The sequence below is a fragment of the Pristiophorus japonicus genome, unplaced genomic scaffold, assembly GCF_044704955.1.
Source record: "Pristiophorus japonicus isolate sPriJap1 unplaced genomic scaffold, sPriJap1.hap1 HAP1_SCAFFOLD_43, whole genome shotgun sequence".
Lineage (NCBI taxonomy): Eukaryota > Metazoa > Chordata > Chondrichthyes > Pristiophoridae > Pristiophorus > Pristiophorus japonicus.
In genome coordinates, this window is record NW_027254201.1 from 5156216 (window position 1) to 5167926 (window position 11711).

Genomic DNA, 11711 nt, shown 5'->3' on the forward strand with positions numbered 1-11711 from the left:
ACTTCCTGCATCTAATCTGTCCAATCCCTTAAGAATTGTCTAAGTTTCTATGAGATCCTCTCTCATTTTTCTAAACTCAAGAGAATACAGGAACAGTCGATCCAGTCACTCCTAATATTTCAGACCTGCCATCCCGGGAATCACTCTGGTGAACCGTCGCTGCACTCCCTAAATAGCAAGTATTTCCTCCCTCAGATTAGGAGACCAAAACTGAACACAATATTCCAAATGAGGCCTTACCGAGACCCTGTACGCCTGGAGTAAGATATCCCTCCTCCTTTACTCAAATCCCCTGGCTATGAATGGCCAGCATGCCATTTGCCTTCTTCACCGCCTGCTTCACCTGCATGCCATCCTTCAATGACTGATGTAGCATGTTAACTAGGTATCGTTGCACCTTCTATTTGCCTAATCTGCCGCCATTCAGATAAAATTCTGCCTTCATGTTTTTGCCACTAAATTAGATAACCACATATTTTTCCTCATTACTCTGCATCTGCCATGCATTTGCCCACTCACCTTACAGGTCCAAATCACCCAGCAGCCTCTTAGCATCTTCTTAACAGCTCACACCGCCACTCAGCTTAGCGTCATTTGCAAATTTGGAGATATTACTCTCAATTCCTTTATCTACATCATTGATGTTTATTGCAATTGCTCGGGTCCCAGCACTGAGCCCTGCTGCACTCTACTAGTTACTGCCTGCCATTCTAAAAAGCACCCGTTTGTCCCAACTATTTGCTTCCTGTCTACTAACCAGTTATCTATCAACAACATACTCCCAAAATAACGTGCATGAATTTTGCACACAAATCCCTTGTGTGATATCTTGTCAAAAACCTTTTGAAAGTCCAAATACACCAGATGCACTGGTTCTGCCTTGTCCGCTCAAATAGTCACATCCTCAAAAAATTGCAGAAGATTTGTCATGCATGATTTCCCTTTCATAAGTCCATGCTGACTTGGACTGATCCTGTCACTGCTGTACAAAAACGCTGCTATTTCAACTTTAGTAACTGATGGCAACATTTTCCCCACTACTGATGTCAGGCTAACCGGTCTGTAATTCACCGTTTTATCTCACTCTACTTTAAAAAAAAAGTTGTTTTACATTAGTTACCCTTCAGTACATAGGATGTGATCCAGCGTCGATAGACTGTTGGAAAATGATCATCAATGCATTCTCTATTTCTCGGGCTACTTCCTGAAATACTCTGGGACACAAACTATCAGGCCCGAGGGCGTTATTGGCCTTCAATCCGGTCAATATCCCCAATGCAATATCCTGACTAAAATGGATATTATTCAGTTCTTCCATCTCACTAGACCCTCTGGCCCCAATATTTCAGGAAGGTTATATGTGCCTTCCTTCCTGAAGGCAGAACCAAAGTATTTGTTCAATTGGTCAGCCATTTCTTTGTTCCTCATTTTAAATTCATCTGATTCTGACGACAAGCGACCTACGTTTCGCTTCACTAATCTTTTTCTGTTCACATATCTATTGAAGCTTTTGCATTTAGTTTAGCCGGTCAAAGTATGTGGTGTCCTCTTCGGGTTGCTCATAACTGTTAGCGAACCGAAATTCGATTTGGTCCAAATGTTTTCCGCACCTTAGTCCAATGGCCAATTTGATCTGAAAAATTCGACTGTCTTCTTTGGCTATGACCGTGACAGCGAGCCATTTGACACCATATCCATAATTGACGACAAACACTGGATCATTGACTCCAATATCGCGTGATAAATCTGCGCGATCAAGGTACATATTTTTTTTGGTACCACCGACCCTCTACTTGGTCATGGAGATCAGGCATCAGGGTACACATGAGAGAACCTAGTTTTGAACGCCCTTTTCGGGAGCAGCTCTACGAGGTGAACCCAGGTGAGCGACAGGGCGGTTGCTGAGCAGGACTCGGGATGGTCTGGTCTTTATGGAGCCTTGCGACATGCGTTTCAAGCTTTGTTTGATGGTCTGAACTGCCGATTCTCTCTGGCATTTGGAAGCGGGCTTGAATGGGGCAGATCAGACGTGCTTGTTCTCATTGCGCGTCATAAATTCGTTGAATTCAGCACTGGAGAAACTTGGCCCATTGTCCCTGCGTAATACATCAGGCAGGCCCTGTATGACAAACATGGCTCATAGGCTTTCGATGGTGGCGATGGATGTGCTTACAGAAAATATTACACTTACAATCCATTTTGAATAAACATACATGACAACCAAGAAATGTTTCAGAGAAATGAGCCAGCGGCAACGTGGATCCCCGACTTAGCGGGGCCTCTCTGAGTGGATTATTCAGTTGAGAGCATGTGTTGCAGTACAGTGACAAATTGAATTTTTCCTGAAATGTGTGAGGCATTGCATTTCGCGAGGGCTAATAAGGAAATGGAATACACTTTTTTATAAATTTCAAAATATACTTGATTCATATAAAAATGTGTACAGTACATTCAGAGGCATTTCAATACATTTAGCTACGGTCAGCAATTCCATACACTATATTTGGGTGCTGACTACAGTTCTGTCCGTTACATTTCTTGTTTTCTAGTTCAAGTGCAATTCGGTACAATAAACGGGATACATTGTAGTACATTCACATAAGTTACGTTTCATGTGTTACGATATAGTGCATGGAATGGGTGATGGTACATTCACATTTTTCTTTTCAAGCATGCATTTCGTAACACACCTTGCATTGTCCATGGCACGATATTGGTGTTTACAGATTTGGTGCTCTATGTACACAAAAAGTTAATTAAAAATACAGCCCGATGGGGGTTTGTACTGATTCCTGCCCCCGGGTTTTCCGTGGCAGAAGGGCTTTAAACTGTGCCCATCCCGACCGTGCCTTTGCGGCGACTGCACCAATTTTCAGTGCGTCCCTCAGCACGTATTCCTGGATCTTGGATTGCGCCAGTCTGCAACACGCGGACGTGGTCATCTCCTTTTCTGGAAAACCAGCAAGTTTTGGCAAGACCAAAGAGCGTCTGTGACCGAGTTGATGGCCCTCCAGCAGCAGTTGATGTCTGTCTCGGTGTGTGTCCCTGGGAACAGCCCGTAGAGCACAGAGTCCTGTGTTATGGAACTGCTTGGTATGAACGTCGACAGCAACCACTGCAATTCTTTCCAGACCAGTGTCGCAAAGGCGCATTCCTGAAAGAGATGGATGACAATCTCGTTTGCCCCGCAGCCGGCTCGGGGGCACCGTGCCGTGCTGCTGAGACGTCGGCTGTGCATGAACGCTCTGACGGGTAGGGCCCTCCTCACCGCCAACCAAGCTATGTCTTGGTGCTTGTGTGAAACCTCTGGTGATGAGGCGTTCTGCCAAACGAGTTCGACAGACCGCTCAGGGAACCACCCGACAGGGTCCACCCACTCCTTCTTTCGCAGGGCGTCCAGGATCTTACGTGCTTATCACTGTTTGATGGCCTTGTGTTCAAAGGGGTTTCTTGTGAGTAAATTTTCCACGAAGGACAGGTGGACAGGCATGGTCCAACTGGTGGGTGCGTTTCACGGCAGCGTGGCCAGACCCATCCTTCGTAACACCGGGGACAGATAGAAACTCAGCACGTAGTGACACTTGGTGTTTGCGTACTGGGGGGCTGTGCACAGCTTGATACAGCCGTACACAAATGTGGCCGTCAGGATGAGGGCCACGTTTGGAACGTCCTTTCCTCCACTGTCCAGAGATTTGTGCATCGTGTCTCTGTGGACACGGTCCATTTTGTACCTCCAGACAAAGTGGAAGATGGCCCGGGTGACTGCCGCTGCACAGGAGCGTGAGATGGGCCAGACCCGCGCCACGTATAACAACACCGAGAGCACCTCACTCCTGATGATCAGGTTCTTTCCTGCCATGGATTGGAAGCCCAGCTTCTACCATCCCAGTTTTTGTTTGACCTTGGCGATAAGCTCGTCCCAGTTTTTGGAGCACGCCCCTGCCGCTCCGAACCATCTTCCCAACACCTTCAGGAAGTCTGGCTTGATGGTGAAGGGAATGGAGGCTCGGTCGGTCCAGTTGCCAAAGAGCATGGCTTCGCTCTTGCTGCGATTGACCTTTGCTCCCGAGGCTAGTTCAAACTGGTCGCAGATTGCAAGCAATCTGTGGACTGACTGCGGATCCGAGCAAAAGACGGTGGCGTCGTTCATGCACAGGGAGGTCTTGACCTGAGCTCCTCCGCTGCCTGGGATCGTCACCCCTCTAATGCACACATTCCTCCTGATGGACTCGGCAAAGGGATCGATACAAGACACAAACAAGACAGCCGAGAGAGGGCAGCCTTGCCTGATTCCAGATCTGATTGGAAAGCTTTGAGTTTCCCACCCGTTGATTCGGACTGCACTGCTGATGTCTGTGTGGAGCAGTTTGACCCAATTGCGGATACTCTCCCTAAACCTCATTTTGGAGAGCACGTCCATCTAGTACGTGTGCGATATCCTGTCAAAGGCTTTCTCCTAGTCGAAGCTGATTAAGCAGGTGTCCACCCTCCTGTACCGCACGTAGGCTATCATTTCTCTGAGTAGCGCGGGGCTATCAGAGATCTTCCTGCCGGGGACAGCGCACGTCTGGTCCGGGTGAATTACCAGTTCAAGAGCAGACTTGACCCTGCTGGCAATGACCTTTGACAGGATCTTGTAGTCCACATTGAGGAGCGAAATGGGCAGCCAGTTTTGGATTTCCTCCCTCTCCCCCTTCTGCTTGTAGATGAGGGTGATGATGCCTTTCCTCATTGATTCTGACATGCTGCCGGCCAGAAGCATACCTCCGTACACTTCCAGCTGGTCTGGGCCTAACTAATCCCCCAGAGTCGACTTCAACTCGACCGTTAAACCGTCGCTTCCGGGAGTTTTACTCGTCTCGAAGGACTGGACGGCCTTTGTCACTTCGTCCAGAGTTCGCGGGTGGTCCAGACTCTCACGCTTGCTGTCGTCTAACACCTCCTAAATAGACAACAGGAAAGACTGGGAGGCCTCGCGGTCTGTGGACTTGATGTCGTACAACCTGGCATAGAAGGATTTGCTGATCCTCTGCATGTCAGGCTGCGAAGACGTCACAGAACCGTCTTCTTCCTTGATGCTGAAGATCACATAGCTCTCCCTGTGTACCTTCTGGAAGAAGAATCACAAACACGTCTTATCCTGTTCGACGGAGCGGACTCTGGAGCGGAAGATGATCTTGGAGGACTCTGAGGCAAAGAACGAGGCTTGCTGGGTCTTCACCTCTTCGAGTTCCTCCGCGATATCGACCCCCATCGACTGCAGCAGGAGCAGGTTTTGCATATTGGTCTGGAGCTGGGACAATTCGCTCTGTCTCCCTCTCGCCTGCTGAACACCTTTGAGGATGAAGAACCTCTTGATGTTCATCTTGATTGTTTCCCACCAGTGCATCGGGGGATCGCAGAGGGGCTTTACGTTTCTCCAACCTTTGTAATCCCTCTTGAGTTCCTCAACGTTTTCCGGATTCAACAGTTTCACGTTCAGCTTCCATATCCCTTTGCCAACTTTCTGTGGGCGACAGTCGGCAGTGACTTCGGTGGATCTATCCTTGAGCGTGTGGGACACAGACAGCAAGTCTATTCTGGAACGGACGGACCCGTCTGGCCTCAACCAGGTGTATCTGCGCTGTGCTCCGTCTGCAGGGTTGCTGAAGTCGTCGCACAGCTTGACATCTTTTACCGCATTCATCAGGAGTTTGGACGTTGCGTCCAGTTTGCCGTCGACTCTGCTGGATCGTCCAGCCGCATCAATGATGCAGTTGAAGTCACCGCCCAGAATGACCGGCCTGGATTTTGCCAGTAGCAGTGGGAGCTGCTGGAAGAGGGCCAGCTTCTCGTTCTTGAGAGCTGGGGCGTAATGATTATTTTACCTGAGAGGGGAGTTTTTGTACATTACGTCTGCTACGAGGAGGCGGCGGCCCACCACCTCCTTAACTTCGGTGATGGTGAAGTGGCCTCCCCGCAACAGAATGCCGAGGCCGGAAGACCGGCTGTCATTGCCTCCTGTCCAAATGGATGGTCCGTGGGCCCAACATCGTGATCACTGCCCGTAACTGCTGAAGTGCGCCAGACCGCACTCCTGCAAGAACAGCAGGTCCGCTTTGACATTGGCGAGGTACCCCAAGGTGGAAACACATCGCGTAGTGGATACTAGCAATTTTAAAATCCATTTTAAAGCTATTTTTTACATTTACAAACATTACATTTCAGCAGAATCGTTTTCAATTTCAGGTACATCATTTTCAAGTTCCGACAACTGCTCAATGGCCAGTTCCAGCATGCGTACGTTATTCCTATCAACATCAACATCTACTACACCTGGGGTGCCGTGGGCATCGTCCTCTGCTGTGGGGATGTTTCGACCAGGGGACTGCTGCAGTTTTGTGCTTAATCCGCAATGTTCTCTGCGTTGGTGTTCCGGAGCTCGTGTGCGCTGGCCACTTCATTTCTCGCGGGTTCCTGGGGCAGGGCTGTCTTGGTCGCTTCACTGCTCCTGGTCGCCTGTGCCCGTGGGGTGGCGTATTGCCTCTTCTTTTGGTGGTGGCGCCTTTCCTCATCAGACGATCTGCGTCGCTGATTTCTGCCGAGCTTGATAGCCGGCTCTTCCCTGCCGTTTCCCTAGGAGCCCTTGCTTACCTCTTCCACTTGTGCTTTTATTCGACTGTCTGCCATCCCACTTCATCGTCTGATGTCTCCTCTTTTCTGGACTAGGTGCGCTGGGGGAGAGGTTCGCTGCTGGCTGCTGGTGGCTCGCAGCTCGCGGTAGCAGGGTTCTCTTCCTCGCCATCTTGTTCCGAGTCCACGGGGGTGTTGTTCGGGGTGAGGGTGTGGCTCTCCTCTGGAGCGTTGTGTTTGTCAGCTTCCTCCTTCTCTGGTGCAATGTTCTTTGCTGCCTGCGCATAGCTGAAGTTGCGTTTGGGGCAGCTTTTGTAAAGTTGCCCAGCCAGACCACAGATGTTGCAGCACTTGGTCTCATTACAGTCCTTTGTCTGGAGGCCCTCGTTCTTGCAGTTTCGGCAGATGACAGTCTTGTAGCTTGCCGCCACATGGCATGCCTTCCCGCAGGTGTGGCACACGTTGGGTTTGGCAGCGTACACCATGTATCCCCGACTTCTTCCCATGGCAAACCTGGAGGGGGGGTGCAGGATTGTTCCGCTGGCATGCACCTTCATGGTGACCTGGATCTGGCGCTTGCTGGTCCATATTCCGTGCACGTCTTTCAAGTCACTGCTGTTTCCTGCTCCATCGAAATACCTCTCGAGGAAAGTCAGCACATCAATGACTGGGATGAGGGGGTTGTACATTCGCACTATGATCGTGCGTCTTCTCTGCGATGGGAGGGTGAACAGTGGCTCCCAAGTTAGCACTGAGCGCAGCGGTTCACTCGCCTCCTTCAAACCCTTCAGGAACTTCAGGCACAGAGTGACGGTTCTGAAGGTCACATCGAAGTAACCTCTCTTCAGGAGGTCCTGCAAGGCGAAGACGTTGGCGACTTTCATGCCACATGTTCCCAGCAGCATTGTCTTCATGAAAAGCTCCCAGTTGATCTTTGTCTGTCCATCCACTTTCTTTACCATCACTCGGATGTTGTTTCGGATTCCCTGGTTCGCCGCTTGGTTGGCCGGTATCCGTGTTGCAGATTCATCATTTCACAGTGAGTTTTGGCCGAAGCCCTCAATCTCTGTTTGCCCCAGTCCGGGGCTTGTGCGGGCCTCCGGTTCCGCCCCTTGACGGGCCTGCAGACCAGCCGAATGATCGGTCGACATGCAGATTTTGTCTCTTCTCTCCAATTGGTACCTGGCTCAAGCCAAAGGCCCGAGCCAGCAAAACTGGAAAAACGTGTTTCTGCAGTCAGTCAATTTGCATATGAATGTTCAATCAACAGGTACTCCACTTGATCTTAGCCAAAAGGCCGAGAAATGGAATACACATGCAATGGTGGATACTGGGAAGTGCAGAGGAGGAAATTGACCTGGAAGGCTTGTCCACATATCCCTGCAAGTAGCACGCCAGTTAGATACGGTGGTTAAGAAGGCATACGGAATGTTTGCCGATGTTGGCTGAGGCACAGAATACAAGTGCAGGGGGATTATGCTTAAATGGTATGAAACACTGGTTTGGCCACAGCTGGATTACTGTGTGCAATTGTTTTAACTACATTACAAGATATACATAAGTGCCCTGAAAGGGCACAGCGGAGCTTTAGGATGAAATTGGCGGAATTGGAGAATTTAAGCACTCAGGACAGATTCGATAGGCTGGATTTATGTTCATTGGAACAGACGAGATTAGCGGAGACATCATTGAGGTGTATAAAATTATAGTGGGCCTCGATATAATGGATAGAAACATCATATTACCCTCAGCAAAGCCGTCAACTACCAAGGGATAAATTCAATATAATTGGTAGAAGGTTCAGAGGTAATTTGAGGGGAACTCTTTTATGCAGAGGGTTATGGGTGTCTGCAGCACATTGGCTGAAAGAATGCTAAAGGCAGAACTCCTCACAAGATAGAAAAATACGTCGATGTGCACTTGAACTCCCATAACATGCAGGGATATGGGCCTAGAGCTGGAAAGTGGATTTTGGCTGGATAGCCTCTTGGTGGCCGGCATGGACACGATGGGTCGAAATGTTCTCCGTCCATGCTCAAAACTTGTGTGATTCGATGATTCTATGACAAAACACCGAATTGTATGGCGAAACCCTTATAAAGAATTGTATAGTTGACTTATTTGTATGTCAGGAACTTAATGTCGTCATAACCGTTTAATGAAAAATTTAATCTACGAACTGAATATAAAACAAGCTCTTTTAGGTTTGAAGCATCGCACTTTCTGCATTAAATTGCCAAAGTACGCAAACTCACCATCTCTTATGCAGATAACGAGCAAACATAAACCATGCACATTCGAACGAATACAAAACTCTGAAGCGTGTTGTCATAATGACGTCGGCTCAAGGAAAACAGGTGATTGTTGAGTAGCACGGGAGTGTTTTTGTCGACTAGTTTTTTTAATTTCACAGTCAAATAGTTGAAGCTCCTAGTTTAGTTCATAGTCAAATAAGTAGAGACATGGTGTGGAAGCTGAATCCCATAGAGTGCAAATACTGTGGCATGTGCGAACTCCTGGACGCTTCGTGTATCCTGGATGATGACATGTGCGTGATGGTTTTCTAGAACAATATGTCGAGGAAGCAACTAGAGTGCTGGCACTCCTCTACTGGGTGATGTGTAACGAGAAAGGACTAATTTGCAATCATGTTGTGCGAGGCCCCTTATGAAAGAGTGACCATACTATGGTAGAATTATTTAGTAAAATGGTGCGTGACACAGTTAATTCAGAGACTAGGGTTCTGAATTTAACGAAAGGTAATTTCGATTGTATCAGACGTGAATTAGCTGGAATTTACTGGCGAATGTTACTTACAGGGTTGACGGTCGATAGGCAATGTCAAACATTTAAAGATCACATGGATGAACTTCAACAACTGTTCATCACTGTCTGGAGCAACATAAAACGGGGAAGGTGTCTCAACAGTGGCTAACAAGGGAAATTAGAGATCGTGGTAAATGCATGGAAAAGGCATATAAAATGGCCAGAAAACGCAGCAAACCTCAGGACTTGGAGAAGTTCAGAATTCAGCAGAGGAGGACAAAGGGTTTAATTAGTCGGGGGAACATAGAGTATGAGAGGAAGCTTGCTGGGAACATAAAAACTGACTGCAAAATCTTCGAAAGATATGTGAAGACAAAAAGATTAGTGAAGACAGACCTACGTCCCTTGCAGTCAGAATCGGGTGAATTTATATTTGGAAACAGAGAAATGGCAGACCAATTGAACAAATACGTTGGTTCTGTCTTCACGAAGGAAGACACATATGCGGATATCAACGCTCGGCCGTATATTTCCAAAAAATGGTCATCACTTTATATTTTGGGGCAAAATAGGCGATATATGGGCATTACACGTGATTTCAGCATAAAAATTGAAGATAAACGGTCGTTATGCATGCCACAATAATGCAACGTCTATTTCAGACTGTGCAACAAGTGACCCTGTGCACAGTGTGAGTCTCTCCCAGTGTGGACTCAGACTGTGTAACAAGTGTCCCCGTGTACAGTGTGTGTCTCTCTCAGTGAGGACTCAGACTGTGCAACAAATGTCCCTGTGAACAGTTTGTGTCTCTCCCAGTGAGGACTCAGAATGTGTAACAAGTGTCCCTGTGTACAGTGTGTGTCTCTCCCAGTGAGGACTCAGACTCTGTAACATGTGTCCCTGTGTACAGTGTGTGTCTCTCCCAGTGAGGAGTCAGACGCTGTAAGAAGTGTCCCTGCAACCATCCACGATCTCTCTACTGCTAAAACCTGTTGGGCGTTCTCGATGTTCATCACATTGGCGCTCATGACTTCAGCTGCCAAGGTCCTAAACTCTGAATTCCCTCCTGAAACCACTTCATAGATCCACCTCTCTCCTGCTCGTTCAAACGCGACTTAAACCTCCCGCTTTCACTGAACTTATGATGATCTGTCCTAACATCTTTTTACTTGGCTCAGTGTCAAATGTGGCCTTGTGCCGTTTCAATACATTAAAGACGCTATATAAATGCAAGTTATTGTTGTCGCGGTGTTGTGTTAATAAAACTCGACCGCTGACTGCAGATCGAGGCTGATCTCCTTGTTATTTTCATCACAACTGGCTTCATTGTTTGAATGTATTAAATACAGGTTCCTTCTCCAAATGTCCTGTCGACACGAACTGTCCGCCTATTGGTCCGACTTGCGGGATGGATAAGCAATTTACACACGATGGTGAGACTGAGTGGGAACAGAAGAGCAGAGCTTGGACTCTGAAAATACAATTCCACAGATTACCGGGAAATGGCCCCATAAACCTGCAACAAATCATAGAATCATACAGACCATTCGGCCCATCCTCTTTCTGCTTGGTAGAGGGATCTAATCAGTGCCTCGCTCTCCCTGTAGCCCTGCAAACTATTTCTTCACACGTGTACAGAGCATAACAACATAATGCATAAAACAAATCCTCCTCATCTCTGCTCTGGTTGCTTTGTGAATTATTGCAAACCTGTTTCCTTTGGTTCCCCACCCTCCTACCACTCGATATATTATCTCGCGAATTACTCCGTCAAACCTCCTCAAATGGCCTCCACGTCCCCTCCAGATTGCCGCCTCACTCCCAAACAGGAGCATGACATTGTACTCTCCATCCACGCATTCACCTTTCCAACCGTACTCTCCTCGCATGTCCTGTTCAGCAGACAGCGAGTTAACATGTGTTTGTCGTATTGCCAGCCGAGCAATTTAACCCCCGGCGTTTACCTGTTTAAAACACAAGGGCCGCAATCGAATAGAAAAATAGATATCTAGAAATTTACAATGCAAAAATAGGACAGTTCGGCCCATCGTGTCCACGCTGCCCATCAAAATCCACACGGCCCTCGGTGAGTGGTCCTGAATGTTACATATAAACCTGTGAACAATGAACAATGGCGGAAAGGCAAAGTGCACCCAGACCAACGAGTCCTCCCCACACAACCGCGACAGCCCTGACACTGAAATATTCTGCACTCCACACCAACTGGAGCCATGTGATCGACTGGTAGATGAATAATCAGATTTAAACCTCCAGGACAATTTAGTGGATATATGTCTGGGAAAATTCATCTCGAACCCATCCAGGCGATCGAA